Source organism: Sapajus apella, unplaced genomic scaffold (assembly GCF_009761245.1).
Source record: "Sapajus apella isolate SASKATOON/1434 unplaced genomic scaffold, GSC_monkey_1.0 scaffold92, whole genome shotgun sequence".
Classification (NCBI taxonomy): domain Eukaryota; kingdom Metazoa; phylum Chordata; class Mammalia; order Primates; family Cebidae; genus Sapajus; species Sapajus apella.
The window spans coordinates 4,641,659-4,664,428 of NW_022437032.1; positions in this window are offsets into that span (position 1 = coordinate 4,641,659).

Sequence of the window (22,770 nt, forward strand, 5' to 3'; positions counted from 1 at the left end):
GTTGAATCTTGAAACACTTTGGGAGGCTGAGGCTGGCAGATCACAAGGTCAGGAGTTCTTGGCCAGCCTGACCAACATGGTGAAACCTCGTCTCTACTAAAAACACAAAAATCAGCTCCACCCTCCAGAATTGCTCAGGTATACTCAGGGGAGGGCCTGTGTTATTGTGTTTCAATGGAGTGCTGGTTTCTATAAGCAAGAATGGGGTTTAATTTGGCCAGGCATGGTGGTGGGCACCTGTAATCCCATCTACTTCAGGAGACTGAAGAATTGCCTGAACTTGGGAGGTGGAGGATGCAGTAAGCTGAGATTGCACCATTGCACTCCAGTCTGGGCAACAGAGCAAGACTGTGTCTCAAAAAAAAAAAAATTACACATCAACACATACACATACACACAAACATGTATGTATGTTCTGTTCACTGAGAGGCTCAGAAGCATGGACACTCTAGCAGGAATGAGCACACCTAGGACTCCAGCTTGGTTTCTAAATACCACTCCCCCCTAAAAGGAACCAGGGCTCCTTCAGAAATGACTAATTCCCAGGGCTGGGCAGGGAAATTGCAACATAAGCCTAAAATAGCTTGCTGTGCAGAAAGTGAGGAATGGTTAAAAAAAGAAAAAAAAAAAAAAAGATGAGATCCTGTAAAGGACACAGATGAAAGATAAACGTGGTTCATTTCAGTGCTGGTGCCCAGACAAGACCATCAGACCAGGTTTGCTACCAAGAAGCTCCTTGGACCTGTGAGACCTGATTTTTTTTTTCCAAATTCCACTTCCCAGGCTTTCCTTTCATCCTCTGAACACCTTCCTATGTTCCCATTCCTTATGCTTAGAGTGATTTCTGTTGCATACAGCCAAAGAACCCTGTGTGACACATCGAGTCTCCTTTCCTCCATTCAGAAACTCTTCCAGTCTTATAAGGAGAAGTGCAGAAGGCCCCATAAGGACTTCCCAGGCATTCCCCAGCCAACATCTCTCTCTGCCTCCCATACTGGCAGAATTAGGTAGATCACATTCTCAAAGTGTGTTGAGGAACAGGCTTATGAGAAACCACTTCCCGGCATCCAGAAGCCAACACCAGCAGCTCCACCCTCTAGAATTGCTCAGGTAAACTCAGGGGAGGTCCTGTGCCATTGTGTTTCAATGGAGTGCTGGTCTCTATAAGCAAGAATGGGGTTTAATTTGCCCAGGGGACTCCAAACAGCACGTGTGCCTCTCTGCAACTGGTTCCATTACAATCAGGATATAGGCAAAGTTTTAGACTCCCACTCCCCCAGATTGCTTGTAAAACCACAGGATACGATGGAAGCAATTTCATCATGCTGTATAATGAGCACAAGCATCATACAGGGCTGGGGGAGAAGGAAGTGTGTGTCTTCCCCACTGATTGTGTGGGTGACATGGGGCAAGCTACTTATCCTCTCTGCGCTTCTGTTCCTCATCCAAACCTGTCCAATCCACTGCAAAAAAAACAAAAGCAGGAATAACTCTCAGGCACACATTCAAGAAGCAACACACGCCATGCAAACACCAGGGAGGAGACCCACGCACGTGTTTATCCCCTGCTTGCTCTCACCGAATTCCCCCAGCACCCAGAAAACATGCACATCCTGGGAAGGCTGACAACAAGCCTGGACAGATTTCTTGGAGATGGAGAGGCATGGCTCATAGCCCACAGCTTTTCAGAGAATGTGCCATGGTCGACGTCTGCAGGTGGTTGCTTTTCTGCTAGCACGTGCTGAACACTGACTTAGAGTGCCAGGTGCCCGGCTGCATGCCCTGCACACATTAGCTGATCAAATCATCACAACTCCATGAACTAGTTTCTTAATTCCATTTTAATGCCACTGAGACAGATTTAAACCGGTAAAGCGATTTGCCTGAGATCAGACAACCAGAAATCATCAGAATGGATATTTGAAACCATGTCTGACTGTCCTGAGGCCTTTCCCTTTGCCTTTGGTTGGCTGAATGGTGGACCCCCAAGGATATGACCACGCCCTCATCCCTGAACCTATGCTCCCTGTGGCAGAAGAGTAAATACTCCCTATAGGGCAAACAATGCAATTAAAGATCTGGAGAGGAGGCGCTGGTCCTAGATTATCCAGGTGGGCCATAAGAAAAATCCCAGGCATCCTTAAAAGTGTGAGGCAGAGGGAAGCAGACACGTGGAGGATAGAAGGGAAGAGGAGGAGGCTGTCTGTCCACAGAGGCAGAGTCTGGAGCACTGTGGCCATAGAGGAGGAACCCTAGGAGCCATCAGAAGCTGGAACGGACTCTGCTAGAGCCTTTGGAGAGAGTGCATCCCTGGTGACACCTCAGTTTCAGGCTTCTAGGACTGTGGGGGAAGAATTTTCTGTGATTCTAAGCCACACAGTTCATAGTCTTTTGCTATAGCAGCCTCAGGACACTGGTTCATGCCCTATGCCATCCAACTCTGCAGGGGGGTGTGGTGGTTCAGGGGCCGGGCACACGGCGGGCCTCTCCAGCTCTCTGCCCTCAGTTTGTCATCAAAGATGACTGAGCACAGCCGTGTCGCACTGTGCCCTGAGAGCCGCACAAACCCAGAGACTGCAGGGATGTGGAGAGGGGAATGAGAGAGCCGGGCAGGGCGAAGCAGTGACAGTGATGAGCGGGAGGGCATGTGTCCCATCTAAAAGGGCAAGGACAGCACAATGCACAATTGCAAAGATATGGAACCAACCTGAGCGCTCATCAGCCAACAAGTGGATAAGAAAATGCGGTGTATATACGCCATGGAATATTACTCAGCCAGAAAAAAAGAATACAAGGATGTCTTTTTCAGGAACTTGGATGAGCTGGAGGTCATCATGCTAAATGATGTCATTCAGGAATGAAAAACTAAGTTCCGTATGTTGTCATTTGTAAGTGGGAGCTAAGCTATGAGTACACAAAGGCATACAAAAAAGTGATGTAATGAACTTCAGAGACTCAGAGAGGGAAGAATAGGAGGGGGTGAAGAATAAAAACTACATATTGGGTACAATGTACACTATATGAGTGATGGGTGTACTCAAACCTCAGACTTCACCACTATACACACACACACACACACACATAATTTATATATAAATATATTTCATATAATATGCATAATTAATATACATTATATAAGTATATAATTATTTGTAGAACATTATATAGTATATAATGTATATTAACTATATATAATAGATATAATTTATATATAATTATATATAATTAATATTTATATGAAATAAATTTATATATTGATAATATATAATATATATAATCTACATTTATATATATTATATATTATATAACTAATGTATTATTTATTCTAATTTATATATTTGCAATTAACATATAAAATATATTAATACATTATAATCTTAATATATTAACATTATCACATATTAATATATCACATATTATATAAATGTTATTACATATTATATATAATACAGATAATATGTCTATATAATATACATTAGTAATATATAATTCCATATTATCTATTGTATATTAACACTATAAATAATATATATTATATAAGTATATATTATATACATTCATATTGTATATCATTAATATGAATATATTATACATTAATCATATTATTTATATATAATTTCTATATTATATATAGAAATTTATATAATTTATATCTATTTGAAGTTACAAAGTTATACCCCAATGCAAATAAAAACATTTATATCTATCATATATAAAATGTGTATTATATATTATTTGTATATAACATATAGAATGTATATCTATTAATGTATATATTTTCATATATTTTATATTTTTAATATAAATGTATATATATTAAATATAATAAAATTTTAAAAATGAAAGCACATGGAGGCTTGCTGTGGGAACCAGGCCTGGTGTGGCCAGAGCTCTCTCTGTTTGCAAAACCCGGGACAAGCATCTTCTCGTGAATCTGCCTATTTTAAAACACTGACAACTGACTCAGAACTTTCAAATCACCTTATGAGCCGAATGAAACCCTTGTGTGGGCCACGCCACCATCAGATCCCTCCTCTGGATGAGGCCAGCTCACCAAGGGTCCCTACCCCTGCTCCTCCCAGGGGTGAGTATTGTGCTGAGCCCCCATCCACTCTAATGGGGTTGGCATCAGGTTCAAGAGGCCAAAGAAGAGACCCAGAGCCAGCAAAGGAGCTGTGGGGTTTCACTGGGGGCTTACGTACAGGAGAGAGTCTAGTCATGGAGGGCTGGACAGCAGAACCCCAGTCCAGTGGCAGCAGCCTGGGCAGAAAAACTGCAACTGCTCGCAAAAGGCATGTGGTTGGTACAGCGTTTTCACTTAGCACCCTCCTCCTAACAACCTCCATTTGGCAACTGTCATTCAACCCAAAACACAGGGCTCCTCTCCACGTTCCACGGAGAGGCTGGAGCTCAGATGTTCCTCATAAACCAGGAATGGATCTCTGGGTTGGCTGCCCCTGGATTCCTTCGCTGGGAACTTGAACACACATGCAGGTGCGCCATTCTCAGAGCATGCCTAAGGGCCTGCTGTCAGGCACATCTGCCACAGAGAGGGACGCTGTCCAGGGACTGCTTTAGACTCTATTTAAACTGCATTTCATTCCCGGATACTTCTTCACTCACCTTTGCCTTTTCAACTCCTGAAGTCATGGGAGGTAGGGGAAAGAGTGGAAAAGGAATTTGAATAGAATCTTTCTTTCCCACATCACAACCAACTCGCACGAATGCAAGTCAATGGAGATGATCTCAGCCCCCTACCAGCGACCCATCAATTCCTGCATGGTGGCGGGCATGATGATGCACCAGAGATGAACACAAACAGGGTCTGCTGACCCAGCCGTGGTGATTAAGAGGCTTCCTATAGGTTTGTAATGCGGGCACGTGGCCTGCCTGTTGCTCCTGCCTGCTCACACCTGGAAGAAAATGGATTCTGAGAACTTTCTCCACGGCCACAAAACCACCGGGAGAGCTGGCTGCCATGGCCAAGGGTGTGGGGTGAGACAGCAGGCACGGGACGACAGGGATGGATGTGTGCATGTGCATGTGTGTGTGTGTGCATGAGTGTACATGGCTGCATGCGACACACAGACATAGAGCCAAAGACTTGGAGACAGTGGCAAAGAGGTTTGCGCAATTTTCTACAGAGCCAGCACTTTCCTTCTTCTTCTCTTGCTTTACAAAAGAATAGCAGGGTTTGGCCCAGAGACAAGTTCTGTTTGGACCGCATGCTGTTTCTTCCAATAATAACTTCCCAGTCACAGAATCCATAATATCAACCAGAATTCATTGAGTTCTTACTGTGGATCAGGCAGTTCTAAACGACTGACGTGCTTTTCCATCTAATTCTCAAAGCCACCATATCCCTTACAGGCAGTTAATGTCTATAAGAACACCAATACTTTTTTTAAAAGAAGATTTCTCATACTAAGTTCCTTTTTCTCTGGCCCATTCCTAGGCTAGTACCTGCAATACATAGGTGCTCAGTAAGTATTCTGAGGCAGGAGAAATGGGTCTGGAGGCAGGGAACCTAAGGCTGTTTCACACTGACTTCCTAGAACTAAATAGAAAGGAAAACCCTAACTTTTCACACCTAATAACACAAAAGGACTAGAGACTACTCCCTTTGCAAACTCTCACCTTTTTTGTGAGGCAGATGGGAAACTGAAAGTGCCTCTGATTGGTTGCAAAAAGCAACCAATGTTTGCATAGGAGTGTAACTTTGTAACTTCACTTCAGCCTCTAATTGGTTGCTGTCTGCAACCAATCAGACTGACTGTGGGGCACTAGGAGCCAGGTCTTCATGTGCATAGAACTGCAACTTTGTAACTTCACTTTGGCCTCTGATTGGTTACTTTCCACCACCAATCAGATGTTTGCATAGGAGTGTGGCCTTTGTAAGTTCACTTCAGCCTCCGATAGGTTGCTTTCTGCAATTGGACGGATTGTGAGCCACCACTTCATTTACATGGGGTGAGCACTAAGTGGCCAAAGGGAAACCTCTAGGGGGTAACTTGGACCAGAGAAGATTCTGTATTTTGGCCCTTGAGCAGCTGTGGCTGCTCGGCCTGCTCCCACTCTGGAGTGTACTTTTGTTTTCAATAAATCTCTGCTTTTGTTGCTTCATTCTTTCCTTGTTTGTGCGTTTTGTCCAATTCTTTGTTCAAAATACCAAGAACCTTGACACTCTCCACTGGTAACAATTTGATGAATGAATGGTTTGTGTGGCCTGATGAGAGGAACAGGTCAGTCACACAAATAAATGATCATGCCCATCCCTGGTAGGGCCATGGTACAACCAGGGGTCAGAATATATTCTGGGATGGAGGTGGTGTCAGGAAAGGCTGTCTTGACTAGGAGAGCTTAATTCTGAAAGGCAGATGGGGTAGGTTGTCAGTGCTGGAAGCAATAAGCAGGGACAGTGTGGGGAAAGGAACAGCGGGGAGAAAATGGGAAAGAACTGGAAACTTCCAGACCAGGCGTGGTGGCTCATACCTATAACCTCATCATTTTGGGAGGCTGAGGGGGGGCAGATCAGCTGAGGTCAGGAGTTCGAGACCAGCCTGGCCAACACGGTGAAACCCCATCTCTACTAAAAATACAAAATTATCTGGGCATAGTGGTGCACACTTGTAATCCCAGCTACTCAGGAGGCTGAGGCAGAGGAGAATGGCTTGAATCTGGAGGCAGAGGCTGCAGTGAGCTAAGGTCATGCCACCACACTCCAGCCTGGGTGACAAGAGCGAAACTGCATCTCAAAAAAAAAAAAAAAAAAGAACTGGAAACTGCCAGAAATCCATTCTGGTTGACACATAAAAGTGACAAGAGAATGGGACAAAATGAAATCAGAGAGACTTAGGTCTAAAACACTGGATTCACTTCTTAAGGCCATCATAACAAACTTGCAGTGATTTAAAACATCAGGAACGTATTTTACCCTCTCTCAGTTTTGAAGGCTAGACGTCTGCAATTAAGGTGCCAGGAGGGCCACACTCCCTTCAAAGACTTCAGGGGGAGATCCTTCTTTTCTCCTTCCAGCTCCTGGTGGCTTTCAGCAATCCTTGGCTTGTGGCAGCCTCTCCCCTGGCTCTGCCTCCATCTTCACACAGCCTCTGCCCTGTGATTCTCTCTGTGTCCTCTTGTCTTCTTATTAAGGATGCCGGTCATTAGATTTAGGGCCTACTCTAACTCCAGGAAGTATTCATCTGTTGTCACACTGCTGGTAAAGACATCCCCAAGACTGGGTAATTTATAAAGAAAAAGAGGATTAATAGACTTGCAGTTCCACATGGCTGGGGAGGCCTCAAAATCTTGGCAAAAGGTATGTCTTACATGGCGGCAGGCAAGAGAGAGAGCTTGTGCAGGGGAACTCCTGTTTATAAAACCATCAGATCTCGTGAGACTTACCCTCATGAGAACAGCGTGGACCCACCCGCATTATTTAATTATCTCCTACCAGTCCCTCCCATGACATGTGGGAATTATGGGAGCTACAATTTGAGACTTAGGTGGGGACATGGCCAAACCACATCAGACATGATCTCAGTCCTTACCATAATTGCCTCTGCAAAGACCCTCTTTCCACAAAGGTCACATTCACAGGGACCTGGCATTACGACTTGGACATATCTTTAGGAGGGACACTATTTAACCCACTACCAATACTTTCCCACAGTGTTTCGGAAACTAACTTGTTTTGGAGGCTGTGGGCCCTGGGAAGTGCTGTCGGCAACACCCCTGAACAAACAAAGAGCTGCTCCAGGCTCTGGAAACATCGCTTAATGCATTAAACAGGCTCCATCCTGTGTCCGGGTGTCATGCAGAGGGCCACTAGGCCAGCAGGAATGTCACTCCGTCAAGGCCTCCAAGCCCATATGTTGCCCCTCAACACTTTTCTTAGTTTTGCTTCTGTTGGTGAACACTGCAGCCAAAATCAAGATCCCAAAATAAAAACCCCAAAAGGATCTAGAATATTTGAGGAAAGTCATCTCTGAGTTAGAAAACATCCTTCGTGTTTGGTCTTGATCTGTCTTTTGTTATGTCCATCCTCCCTGCCATTGGATGCTTTACTTTGCACCTCTTCCCAGCACCAACACACACCATGCAAGCCCCCAACGAGGGACCTTCCTCCGTCAGCCTGGGGGGAGCATGAATTAGCTGAGAAAACGGCTCGGCCTCTTCTGAATGGCATGCTAAATCACTCCTCATCTTTTTCCAGTCTATGCTACATTTAGACTGACTTTTCTTTCTGTCTTCTAAAGGGCCATGCATTATGGATGAGGACTATTTCTTATTCAGCAGCTGAGAATCACTCTTCTATCAAAAACATCTCTTTTACTGTTCTCTCAGATATCAAAGCCCCTCTCTGAACACAGCGTTTCCTGGCCTGGCTCCCCGAAGGGGTCTGTTGGACAATGCTCTTGAGTGACGAATGTTTGAAATGTAAAATGCACAGGCGAACACACTCCCGCTGTGAACCCACACCACATTCTTGCTGAAAATGGTGAACTCCACGCATCACGGGACCCCTGGAGTTAGGGTCATTCTCATCTGAGAGAGAAGGGGGTCATTTCAAACCTTAGAACAAGCCGTTTCTGTCCTGGGTGGATTGGAACGTATTGAAATTTCTGCTCCTGACTCTGTGCGTGGCATGTTCGTTTACACACTTGCCCTCTCCCCTCTATCCCCCTAAGCCTGCTCTAAAATAAGGGGGAATGAAACAAAAGAGAAACACCGCTGGAAAGAAATGGTCCCAAGAGAGCAACAGCAATTACCTCAGGTAATTTTCTTCTTCTATTTCTAAATTTCTATGATTAACATGTATTAGCTGGTTTTACTAGTGAGCTACTTTTTTAAAACCTTCTTTAAAACTCTACTCATGGAGACACGAAGACAGGGAAGTGTGCACAAATTGTTAATTACTGTATTGAGTTTTTCCCTGTATGATAATAAAAAGATTCACAATACTAATACTGATCATTAATACTTACTGAGCACTATGTCCCAGACGCTGCTTTACGTCCCTTGAATGTATTATCCCTAGGAATTCCCTGTAAGGTAGGAGCTATGACAACCCCCACTTTACAAATGAGAGAACGGGCACAGAGAGGTTGAGGGACATTTTCAAGATCACACAGCTGCACCTGCTGGAGCTGGGATTTGAAACCAAAGGCTCTCGGTGGACAACCCTAGCAACAGCCAGCACCACCCTGTCTGCCAAATTTTGACAGCAGGCCCTGCCTTCCCCAGAAAAGCCTCCCTGGATGATGGTATGAGGACAGAGATGAGCCTTCCCCGCGGAACCTGGCCCAAATGGCCTATCTGTAAGCCAAGTAAATGATGGTTGCTATTTAAGCCACTAAATTTTGGGATGGTTTGCTAATGGGCCATGGATCATGGGAGGAGTGGCTAGCCTGAGGCAGCCCAGGAAACCTTCCTTGGCCTCCTGAGGGCAGGGAAGGCTCTCTGTCTGGGCAAGGGTGCTCTGAAACACGACCTCACTCAGCACAGGGGCCAAGCAGTCCCTTGCTGCAAGCAACCAGGGCAGCAAAGATCGCTGAGTTCATTCCCAGCAGGACAGCGTGGGGAGGCAGGATGCATGACAGGCGTGTCCACGGTACAGCTGGGAGGGTGGAGAAACAGGTCGTCCCGCGTGGGCTGGAAGTCACATCCTCGCTGCAGACGCTGCCTGGCTGAAGCAATCATTGACGGGATTGCCTCAACCATTGCGTCCTTCCCCTTTCTCCATCTTGCTAACTCTCTTTAAGTCAGCATTAGTGTCCTCATCTCCTGCCCCTCGCTCACTCACTCTCTCTCCAAACTGGAACCAGCAGCAACTCCTATCTGCACTCCCTTCAAAAGGTGTTCACCACCTTCCTCCCTGGTCCCAACCACCATCCTCTCTCATCTGGATTGTTGCAGTCACCTCTTCACGGGGCTCCTGCTTCTGCCTTGCAGTTTATCCTCCACAAGCAGCCGGGGCATCCGAGTGGAACATAGGTCAGATCATATCAGAGCCACGCAGAGGATCCATCTCGCTCAATGTCCGGCTGGTGTCCCAAGATCCTACGAGACTCAGCCGCCTCTCCCCTCCCATTCCTTGTGCTCTCTGCTCCTGCCCCCTCTGGGCATCCTCACTGTTTCCTGCACGTTCAAGTGCACCCCAATGTAGGATCCCTGCACTTGCCACCTCCCTTTCCTCCAATGAGCTCTCCCTAAATATCTCACAGCTCCTCTCCTTCCTTCCTTCACGTTGTTACTTCCGTCACCTTCTCAGTAAGTTTGTCCTTCCCACCCGCTCCAAAACGTCACCTCGCCTCAACACTTCACATTCTACTTTTCTCCCTAGCATTCATTAGATGTGCTATAGATTTTGCTTATCTTTTTCCTTTTTTTTCTTTTGAGACCAAGAGTGCAGTGGATTGATCTTGGCTCACTGCAACTTCTATCTCCGAAGTTCAAGCAATTCTCCTGCCTCAGCCTCCCAAGTAGCCGGGATTAGAGGCACCCGCGACCACGCCTAGCTAATTTTTGTATTTTTAGTAGAGACAGGGTTTCAGCATATTGGCCAGGCTGGTCTTGAACTCCTGACCTTGTGATCCACCTGCCTTGGCCTTCCAAAGTGCTGGGATTACAGGCGTGAGCCACTGTACCTGGCCTGCTTATCTTTACTGTCTGTCTCCCCCGCTAATAAATCAAGACCATGAGGGCAGTGATTTTTATCTGTTTTGTTCACTGCTGCATCCCTAGCACCTGGGACAGGGCCCAGCATTTAATAAGTGCTCAATAAATATTTGTTGAACACATGAATGGAGTCCTTCAAGGCTCAGCCTAGGCCTCCGTTGCTCCAGAAGTCCCTTCTTATGACTACACACACTTGCTTCCCTCCTGGGGTGTGGGCATTCATCAGAATTAAAGTCATTGTCACCCTCATCATTGTCCCTGGCACTTACTGTGACCTCAGGCCATGCCCTGTGTTAAGCTCCTTATGTTTTAATCACCAGATTAAATACAGGGTACCCAGTTAAATTTGAATTTCATAGAAGAATTCATGATTATTTTAGAGTATATCCTGTGCAATATTTGGGACATACGCTTTAAAAAATCGTTGTTTATCAAGCACCTGAAACCCAGGTGTCCTGTATTTTGATTTGCCGAGTCTGGCGACCTTACTTATTGCAGACATTATCTTGTTTGGCCATCATGAGGCAGGCATTGATTGCCATTTTATAGTTGGGGGTGGGCGGTGTGGGGAGCGGGGCTGGTGGTGGGAGAGAGAAACTGGGAGAGCTTTGTAATGCAGCCAGACAGCGCTCTGTAAAACCTGGGAACACAAAGAAAAACAAAAAGTCGGAACTGTCTGCTATTTCAAATGAAGCAATAAAAAAGAAGTGACTAGAGCGTCTTAAATCCAAGGCAGGAGAAATGAGCCTCTTCTCCTGAAGAATAGATGAAATAGAGACCTGCGGAAAAACAGATCGTCTCTTGTTGAAGATGAAATATACCTTCCACAAGAACTACCCAGGCTTTGGGTCGGGATTGGTGGAGGTGGGTCCACGCCACCAAGACGACCCCAAGGGGAACAGCGTAGTGGGCTTTCAGACCCTGGAGCAGGCCTCCAATGAGGCAGCATCCTTCACCTTCCCAGAGGCTGCGGAGCACATGCTCAGGCGTGTCACCTGCAGGACAGATGGAGCATGCGCTCTGGGTTGCCAGTCACACCTTCTCGAAGCCTTGCACCCTCCTGCTAACAAGCAACGACAATCCATACTCTTTAATTAAATGTAAAAAGTCCCTCCACAGCCCAAGCGCCCTCCCTGCACTGGAAGTTTCCTAAGATGGAAGTTTCCTCTTTTCTGGCAGTTCTTACACCACCTGGAACACACGTTGTACTTCCCCATTTTATTAACGTTCTCAGGACCCTCAGCTCCTATAGGAGGACACTCCATAGTGGCAGGGATTTTTCTAAGTCCTGTTCATTGCCACATCCCGAGTATCTAAAACAGTTTCTAGCATGTGAAAAATACCCCATGAATATATGCTGAATGAATGAATGAGTGCAGCTTCCTGCTGTGTCCTTAAGAGGCAAGCCCTCTCTTTTTCCCCTTTCCCATCCCACTGGCTGGAGTTTCCGACTCCAGTGGCAGTGGTGTCTCGGTCCATTAGACAAGGGCAACCCCTAGGAATGGTGGAAAAATGGACAAGCAAGTGCTTCCTTAGCAGTAAGGACCCCAGACCAACCCTGGACTACTTCCTCCTGTGATTTGGGACAAGGAATGTACCTAGCTCAAGCCATTGCTGTTTGGAGCCTCTGACCTCTGAAAAGTTATTGCAGCATCCCATGAGAGGTGCCATGTTGTGTGCAGTGAGAAGAGTGAGTGCTGGATTCTGCATGGTGTGGGCATCAGACAAAGTACCCCAGATAAAAATGTGATGACTGGGTCTTGATAAGTGGGCAAAGGAGGTGATGGCATCCCTGGCAGAGGACACAAACCATGCAAAGGTCTCCAAGCATGTGAGGCCACATTATGTCCAGGGAACAGCAAGTCAACCTTATGCATTGCCAGGGTAGATAGGTGAGATCACAGCTGACTGCAGGCAGGGTCTCATTTGAAGCCCTGAGCAGGCTCAGCTTCAGGAAAAGTGTGATTTCTGGCTCCAGATGCACTGGCCGGGGTGAAAGTTCTGTGGGCTCCATCTTGCATGGAAACTGATAAACTCTGAGATTTGAGTTTGAGGAGAAGGTAGCCCCTTGGGTGTCTGGCCCCTTGCATCTCACCTGGCAACTGAGTTACCAGAGAGGAAATGGAAACCAAAGCCACCTGATCCCTCCACTAGCAGGGCTTTGCCCCTGCCTCTCTCAAGAGGTCACATTCCTGGAGAGGACCTGGGGACTCAGGAGTCACCTGGCCATCCCACCGCTGGCAGTCATTTCTGTCTCCCTCTCATTTCCAAATGCACCTTTGTCAGCCTCCAATCTCACGCTGCCTTCCGGGTGTGTAGGGCACATGCAGATTCCCAGCTAACCCACATGCCCTGACTTTTTGTTCAGGAAATACAATTATTCTACCTACAATCTCCAAAAAGAAATTCTGATATTCTTATAGTGGTTTGAGTCCAAAGAGCTCAGGAGGAACTTATACTTAGCCCCCTAAAAATAAGTGACCAAAATGGCCCTGGGAGATGTCACATGATAGCCCTACCCAAGAGCATCTTTTGTTCTTTTAAAACGTGCTTTTCAATGCACATTCTGGGGGAGGACTGGCCTGGTTCCTGAAACCCTGCTCTAATTATATACAATTTTTATAAATACAGTAATTACAACTCACTATGCCTTGCAGTTTAAATTGAATTGGATTTTTATGGAAGCAGGAGAATTAGGAGGAAAGCATTCTAGCATCTTTGAATTTATTGACCTCACTCCTCATAAGGAAACTGGCTGTTAGGACCTCAAAGACATGTCCAGAAACCAGTGCCCCTTTGGTGGCCACTTGGGAGTAGAAAAAAAACGTTCTGCCAACCTCAGAAATCCAAACTTAGAGAATAGACATTATAGTGTGGGGGCTGGCCTATAGTCTATTTCCTACCTTCAATGGATTTTGTTTGTTTAACATTTTAAAGTTAGAAAACTTCACATGAAAATCTGAATTTTTAGCCTCCATTGACATCTGAAAGTCCAGGTTACGCTGAGCCTGTGATCCCATCTGATATGGGTAGTTCTTTATAGTGATGTGAGAGTAGACTAATAGCAGTGTGAGAAGGGATTAATACAGGAAATTGGTACCAGGAGTGGGGTAGTCATCTGATTTCACCTTAATAGTCCAGTTCAGTTACCCCAGCCAACACTGTTAATCCCCTCTTAGAGGCAGAGAGAGCCCAAAGTGGCCAGGTGGCAATCTTAACTTCCAGTTTAATGGAAACATGGTTGTGTCTCCTGGTGGCAGCAGTCCTTAATCTGGAACTAAAACTTCCAGGACAGCAGAACATAATGTCATGGGAACAAGAAGCAAAAATTTTGCAAGTGGGTTACTCTGGGTGATGGTGAGTAAGGCCACTTCCATTTCCACCCCTTGAGTCCTGGACCCATGAATCCTGGCTATGGGAGAAAAAGTACCACATAAGATGTTGAATGTTAATAGCCAAGACAAGAGGGGGAATGCCTCCAGGGCCTGTCAGAGACCTTTGAGGCAGCCCCTCCCATCACAGGCCTAGAGGTCTTGGGGAAAGAAATGGTTTCCTGGGGCAGGACCAGGGCCCTGCTACTGTGTGCAGCCTCGAGACATGGTGTCCTGCATCACAGCTGCTTCAGCTCAAGCCATGGCTAAAAGGAGCCAAAGTACAGCTCAGGCTGCTGCTCTAGAGGCTACAAGCACTAAGCCTTGGCAGCTTCCATCTGCTGTTAAGCCTGTGGGTGTGCAGAGGGCAAGAGTTGAGGCTTGAGAGCCTCCATCTAGATTTCAGAGGTTGTATGGAAACGTCTCAATGTTCAGGCAGAAGTCTGCTGCAGGGTGAGAGCCCTCATGGAGGACTTCTACTGGGGCAGTGAGGAAGGAAAATGTGGGGTTGGAGTCCCCACTGGGGCACTGCCTAGTGGAGCTGTGAGAAGAGGGCTACTGTCCTCCAGACCCCAGAATGGTATATTCACCAACAGCTTGCACTATGCTCCTGGAAAAGCTGCAGGCACTCAACACCACCCGTGGAAACAGCTGTGGGGGCTGTACCCTGCAGAGCCACAAGCACAGAGCCTCTTACGGCCTTGGGAGCCCAGCCCTTGAATCAGTGTGCCCCAGCTGTGAGACACGTAGTCAAAGCGATTATTTCAGAGCTTTAAGATTTCATGACTGCCCTGCTGGGTTTCAGACTTGCATGGGGCCTGTGGCCCCTTTGTTTTGGCCAGTATCTCCCTTTTGGAATGAAGGCATTTACCCCATGCCTGTACCTCCATTGTATCTTGAAAGTAACACCTAACTTATTTTATTATTTTGCAGGCTTATAGGTGGAAGGGACTTGCCTTGTCTCAGACAAGATGTTAGACTTGGACTTCTGAGTTAATGCTGAAATGAGTTAAGACTTTGGGGGACTGTTGGGAAGGCATACTTGTGCTTTGAAATGTGAGAAGGATATGAGATTTGGGAGGAGCCAGGGGTGAAATGATATGGTTTGGCTCTCAGTCCCTACCCAACTCTCATGTGGAATTGTAATCCCGAGTGTTGGAGGAGGGGCCTGGCAGGAGATGATGAGATCATGGAGGTGGTTTCTAATGGTTTAGCCCCATCTCCCTAGTGCTGTCTCAGGATACAGTTCTCACAAGATCTAGTTATTTAGAAGTGTATACCACATCCTCCTTCACTCTCTTTTCCTGCTGCTCCTGCCATGGAGATGTATCTGTTTCCCCTTCACCTTCTGACCTGATTGTAAGTTTCCTGTGGCCTCCCAGTCATGCTCCTGTGCAGCCTGTGAAACTGCAAGTCAATTAAACCTCTTTGATTTATAAATTACCCAGTTTCAGGGAGTTACTTATAGCAGTGCGAGAATGGGTTAATATACCATCTGCTAACAATGGACTGAAATCAAGTGACAGCTGCACCTTTCAGACAAGGTGTTTTGGTTTCTGCTTTGCCACAGCTCTCACTACTCCTTATGCCTCTCTAGCTCTGTCCACTCTGTCAATACTCTTAGTATTCTTTTTTATTTATTTATTTTTATGTTTTTAATTGCATTTTAGGTTTTGGGGTACATGTGAACAACATGCAAGAGTGTTGCATAGGTACACACATGGCTGTGTGTTTTGCTGCCTTCCTCCCCTTCACCTATATCTGGCATTTCTCCCCATGCTCTCTCTCCCCAAGTCCCCACCCCCACTGTCCTGCCCCTGTTTCGGAAAATGTGACACATATACACCATGGAATATTATGCAGCCATCAAAAACGATGAGTTCGTGTCCTCTGTAGGGACATGGATGAACCTGGAAACCATCATTCTCAGCAAATTGACACAAGAGCAGAAAATCAAACTCTTAGTATTCTTAAGGTAGAAAAGTCATTCTCTACATCCATGTCTTCATCAGAAGTGGAAAAATGTTAAGATTGTGGGCCTAATATTTCCAGAAAAATTGGATAAATTTTATAAGTCTCGTAATTGTGATAAACATGCCTGTATTTTTATGAACTCAAAATATCCCGGCATCACTATGATCCAACATCTTTACTTGTGTATCACGCTTTGCTTGGTCCTGGTAGGCATGAGAATTTGTTATCTGTTCTTTTGTAGATTACATTATGGTTCTCGATTCATCAACACTCTTTCTGTCCATGTGACTTTGTTGTCCCTCCACTTGAAGAGGGGGGTATTTTCCCACCCTTTGACCTCGGGCTTAGCCAGGTGCCCTATTTCAGTCAATAGGAGTTGGGCAGATAAAACGCAGGCAGAGGCAGTTAGCCTTCTGTTTCTGGATTTTTGCCATTGCTGTGAGACATACACTTCCAGGTAGCTGCTAGTTCAAAAAGAATGCAGCTTGGAGCCAAGGCCAAAAGAACATAGCCTTGGTCAGGCAATCCACAAACACCTGAGTAAGAATAAATAATCATTCCTATAAGTCACTGAATTTTGGAAGGTTTATTGTGCAGTAGCATGGTGGCAAAGTTGACTTAGTCATTTGCTATTACAGAATCTCAAAATACCCCCTTAAGTTAATGACCTAGACCTTTGAGCCTCCAAAATAAGAGATTTCCTTTTTGAAACCTCACAATGTTGGAGGCTCATGAAATTAAAATAGACAGCATTTCCTCCCCATGAGGCATAAAACAAAACAAGTTAATTATGGACTTTCCATGCCAGCCAGTGCCCAGTGGCCCCAGCCACTGCTCCCTCTGGCATCTCAATTTGGAAGAACTCCAACTGAGTCCCAGTCCACCAGCTTCTTACTCAGTATTTCTGAATGTCATCAAGGCTGGGGAAACAAATGGCACATACAGATTGGCTTTGCTTCTTTTCAAATACAATGCAAAACTGCTAAATGTTATCAACACGCAACTCTGGACAGCCAATCAACCAATATGCACTGAGTCCTTACCATCTGCCAGGAGAACACGCTGGTCCTTGACAAGCCACAGTGATGTATTCATCACAGACCTACATCCGAGACTGCCACTGAGTCAGGAGATGTGATGTATACAAATGGCAGTGGGGAGGACCAGTGGGCTCTCTCACCCCCCTGACCTCCAGATGCCAGGGTTCTATAGGGCCTCGGACCTGTCTTCTTCTCCTAGCCCTCTGTACCCTCTTTCCAGGAGACCTCATCCATCCCTAAAGCTTCAGGCTGGGTGAAGCTATGTCTACATCTACTTTCTAAGCCCAAACTCACAAACCCATTACATTTTGGACATTTCCACTTTGATCTCTCATAGGCATCTTAAACTCAATATGTCCAAGGTTGATTTATTGACCTTTCTGCCCATACCTGATTTTCCTCTAGTCTTCCCCATAGCAATAAATGGGGTCACCAAGTTACAGTTACTCCAGGATGAACCTGAAAGGTATCCCTGACATCTCTAGGTACTAATTCCAGGGTTCATTTATTCTCCCTAAGCCTCTGTGGTTCCTGTCCTAGTTCAGCCATCATTACGTCTCACCTCAATGGCTCCCAGCTCAATGGCTCCCACTTCCATTTTTGTTCTCTACCCCCATCTACTCCCTACTCATAGCACAAATGAACATTCTGGAAACCCAGAAAGGTATCAAATACCAAATTGTGGGGAAGCTCTGTCAGTGACTGAGGGGGGGGACAAGGATGCCATATGGCAGGCATAATCAATAAAGCACTGTCCCAAGTCCCACACAAGTCTGCAATGTCACACCTGACATCCACATAGGAGAAAAACCTGTTCAAAACTAACTACTGGAACTTAACTCTGGTTTATATAGTTTAAAAAGTATTTTTTTGCAAGACTTGAACAAATCCTTGATTTTCCAGGAATGTAACTACCATGTAAATATAAATTGAGGGGACTTCATTTCTCTGTTTTAAACTTTTAGAAGCACTATTCGCCATTTTGCAAAATCCCATCACGCAGAGAAACACCAGCGGTACTGAGTGGCCAGTGCCATACTTCTGGATGTTTCTGCATTCATAGCTGTTGTCTTGTTTGTTCAGTGTTATGGATGGGTGTCAGCAGGAGAACTACTTTTTGTCTTCAAACAGAGTTTTACAGGAACATCTGTTCAGTGACATACATAATATTTTACCAGGGGCCAGACATGGTGGCTCATGCCTGTAATCCCAGCACTTTGGGAGGCCGAGGCGGGTGGATCACCTGAGGTCAGGAGTTTGAGACATGGTGAAACCCCATCTCTATTAAAAATACAAAAATATTAGCTGGGTGTGTGTGTGTTTGTAATCCCAGTTACTCCAGGGACTGAGGCAGGAGAATCACTTGAACCCAGGCGGCAGCAGTTGCAGTGAGTTGAGATCACGCCATTGCACTCCAGCCTGAGCAACGAGAGCAAAATTTCATCTAAAAAAAAAAAATTTACTAGAAGTCCATCTCATTTTATTTCTCCTGTACGTTACACTTAGAGCAACACGTACATACACATACACTTACCTGAAATTTTATGTATAGCTAGGTTTTATCAGCTGTGAATTCTATCACGATGATAAAAGAGACATTAAAAGTATGCTATAAAGGTGAGCACTGATTCTACTACAATGGGAACCATTAATTTAGAGGAAAATAGCTCTGAGAAGAGGTATAGGAAGAAAGTGGGCTTTCTAGTTATGGGGGAGAAATAGACACTGGAAAATTAACAGGCCGCTTGCAGCAGGAAGGTATTTAAAGATAAGGCAATGGGAAAAGCCTTTAAATAATAACAGGGCTAACGTTTTTTACACTGTCTAAGCTCTCTACCTGCATTATCACTGCTTTAGTCTCACTTACCACCTGAGGAGGTAAGCTGTATTATTTCCCCGACTTTACAGATGAAGAAACTGAGGCACAGAGAAGTTGAAGAGGTTGTCACTTGTCATGCAGCTACTAAATGATAAAATCAAGTTTGGGCCCCAGCTCTGTGGTTCCACAGCTCAGGATCTAGCAGCTAGCTATCCCCATCCACCACCGGAAGAAAATGGGTGTTTTTTAGGGAAGGCACTGATGGCATTTGGGACAGGACAGACTTTTGCTGTGCAGGACTGCTTCGTTCAGGGAAGCCTTTTTAATGTCCCTGATCCCTGCCTCTAAATGTCAGCAGCATCTCCCTCATGGTAACAACCAAAAATATCCTCTCTCTCTCACCCTCAAGAAACACACAATTGCCCTCAGGGATTAAGAACAGCTGTTTTAGAAACTATTTCAAACACCTGTGTTCATGATAGCACAGGTTACACTTTGAAAAGGTATTTACACTTTAAGAGCTGAAAGAGGCTGAACTAATCCAAAGGAAATAATCTCCTGCACTATGAAGCTAAATTAAGGAGGAAGAAGTGGGGGACCTTCCCGGTACCTCTGAAAATAATAGTTCAGGGGCCTGATGAAGGCCTTTGGAAGACCTAAGCACTAACAAGCTATGGTACACCTTCCTCCTCAATATGTGAGTCAGCTGAAGAATACTAAATAAAGCATAAAACACAAACTCACATACATCTCCTCTTTAGGTTATAAAATTCCAGATAAGTTCATTAAGATAAACTTTATTTTGGTTTGCTGGATAGTTAGCTTATTTTTAGACTGCTGTTGGGTGATTTGAGACTGACATATTGGATTTATCGGCAAAACCAGTGAGGTTGGATATAAAAACACAGTTTCCCAAGTCCTAACCTCTAAAAGGAATCCAATTGTATAGGTCCCAGGAAGAGTCCAGGAATTCGTAATTGTAAGAAGCTCTCCATGTCACCACTGGCATTGTCATATGACTGCTGAGCTATAAACAGGTACATCTGCCCTGGGCTAGTGTTTAACAATAGATGTGAAAGCTGAGCATAAGCCAAGTGAGGTGGCTCATGCCTGTGATTTCAGCACTTTGGGAGACTGAGATGGGAGGATCGCCTGAGCTCAGAAGTTCAAGACCAGCCTGGGCAACATGGCAAAATCCTGCCTCTACAAAAAATACAAAAAAGTAGCCAGGAGTGGTGGCATATGCCTGTAGTCGCAGCTATTCAAGAGACTGAGAATAGCTCATTGGAGAATCAGCTGAGCTCAGGGAGGTTGAAGCCGCAGTGAGCGGTGACTGCACCACTGCACTCCGGCCTGGGCAACAGAGCAACATGCTGTGTGTGTGTGTGTATATATATATATATATATATATATATATGGAGAAAGACAGAGAGTGTGTGTATATTAGTACATTCTCTTGCTGCTAATAAAGACATATCTGAGACTGGGCAATTTATAAAGGAAAGAGGTTTAATCGACTCAGTTCAGCATGGCTGGGGATGCCTCAGGAAACTTACAATCATGGTGGAAGGGGAAGCAAACATGTCCTTCTTCACATGGTGGCAGAAGTGCAGAGTGAAGCAGGCGGAAAGTCCCTCGTAAAATCATCAGATCTCGTGAGAACTCACTCACTATCACGAGAACATGAGCGTAACCACCCCCATGATTCAATTACCTCCCACCGGGTCCCTTCCACAACATATGGGGATTATGGGAACTATAATTCAAAATGAGATTTGGGTGGGGACACAGCCAAACCGTATCATATATATACTCTGTGTGTATATATAGATGATGGGAGGGAATGGAGGAAGGAAAAAAGGAAAAAAACCAGAAAGGAAGACAAAAAGATGGAAAGAAGGCTGAGCATAAACAAACCGGTGACCCAGGACTTCTATTCCTAGATATGTACTCAATAGAAATACATACTTAAGTTCACCAAAGCATGTAAAATAATGTTCATAGCAACACTATTAGTAATAGCATGAAACTGCAAACAATCCAAATATCCAACTACAGAGGAACAGACAGTGTTATATTTGTAAATAGTGGAATATTACACAAACGATGCTATAACATACAACAACATGGGTGAATCACAGAAACATGATGGATGAAAAAAGCCAGAAATAAAAGAATACAGGTATTGATCGACTTACAACCTATGCAACTTATGACCATTCGACTTTATGACCACAATCGCTAGCCACGACTGCTCCGCGTCTGGCAGCGCAAACGTTGCCCAGCTGGGCGTACGACAGTGCGGACCAGCTTCCGGCAGCACTACCATCTCCACGTGCACCATTTCAACTGTTATCCCAGACTCAGTATATACATACTCAACTTACAACCAAATCGTGTTACGACCAGTCTGTCGCAACCAATCGTGGTCGTAAGTCGAGCACTAGCTATACTTACTGGATGATTTTGTTATATGAAATGCAAGAACAGAAAAAATTAATCTATACAATAGAAGTCAGAGAGAGGCTACCCTCTGGGGAAGTATTATTGACTAGGAAGGGACATGAAAGAGCTTTCAGGAGTGTGAAAATGCTCTATATCTTGATCTATATAGATGTATACATATGTAGAAATCATTAAGAAATACACTTAAGATTTACATATGTACAAAGTAAAAAACAAAAATAAAGCTCCACATGTGATTCTGACGCCCCACCAACATTGGAAAAAGGGACCTATTTTACCCACACCAAAGAAAAGTTAGTATTCTGAATATTGCTAATTAAGAGCTAAAGCTTCCAACAGCTCAATCTGCTTTGTTCTGACCTCATAATTGGCAAAAAATTGAGCTTGTAAAATGGGTAAATTAGTTGGTGATTATTTGCTTTACAGAAGTGTTCACCATGGGGTTTCTTTAAACGACGGGCTTCCTTAGGTGCATTTAAAAATAAGACCTAAGTTGCCAAAGGCTATTTATTCACAAATGTTAGCAGAGGCATGAAGTAATCCCCTCCGTGTTTGGGCGGGTAGGGAGAGGATGAAAAGAGGGAATTCTGTCTTAATACTCCAGACAGAAGTCGGAGCTTCTCAAAGCTGTAAGAAAGCGCCATCCTGAAACTGCCCTGTGTTTTGAGTACCGTTTTATGTGGGTGGAGGGAACACTCTTCGAGAATGTCATAAAAGGACCACAGAAAATCCAATTGACTCAAAAATGTAATGAGCTCAATGTGGAAGGATGAAGGCCGCATAACGCAGTACATTTCACATGGCAGCACGCATTGGAATCACTGTGATCTCACTGCCATGCAAATGCTGAAAAGGAATGAGAGTCTGCATTTCCGACGACGTCCCAGGTGAAGCTGCTGCTGCTGGTCTGTGCGCCACATTTTGAGTAGGAAGGACACAAGGGAGCTAACTCACATAGATTAGCTCACTTAATCCTCACAACCACACTCTAAATACAGCTATTATCCCCATTTTATAGATAAGGAAGCTGAGGCAGAGAATGGCTAAGTCACTCAGCTAGCAGGTGGGATTTGAATTCAGGCCTGTCTAACCCTAGTTTTTGCTGCCAACGCAACCAGGGACAGAGCAGAGCTTGAGCTGACAAAGCCTTTCTTCTTCACTCTGTCCTCCCAACCCTCATTCCTCTTCCTCCCATCATCCACAGCTCTGAGAGTAGACAGCTTTCAGCTAGCCAGCGTGACTGTCTCCGATTATATTCAATTAGAACGGGAAGGCTATTCTTGGTGACCGAATATAGATGAGTACCTTGGTAACATCCCTCCCCTCCCTGTATTCTTCTACGCCCTTGCTGAAGCTGAAACTCCAGAAGAATAACAATAATTATGAGATGGCCAGATGCCGAGATGCAGAATTTACCCTG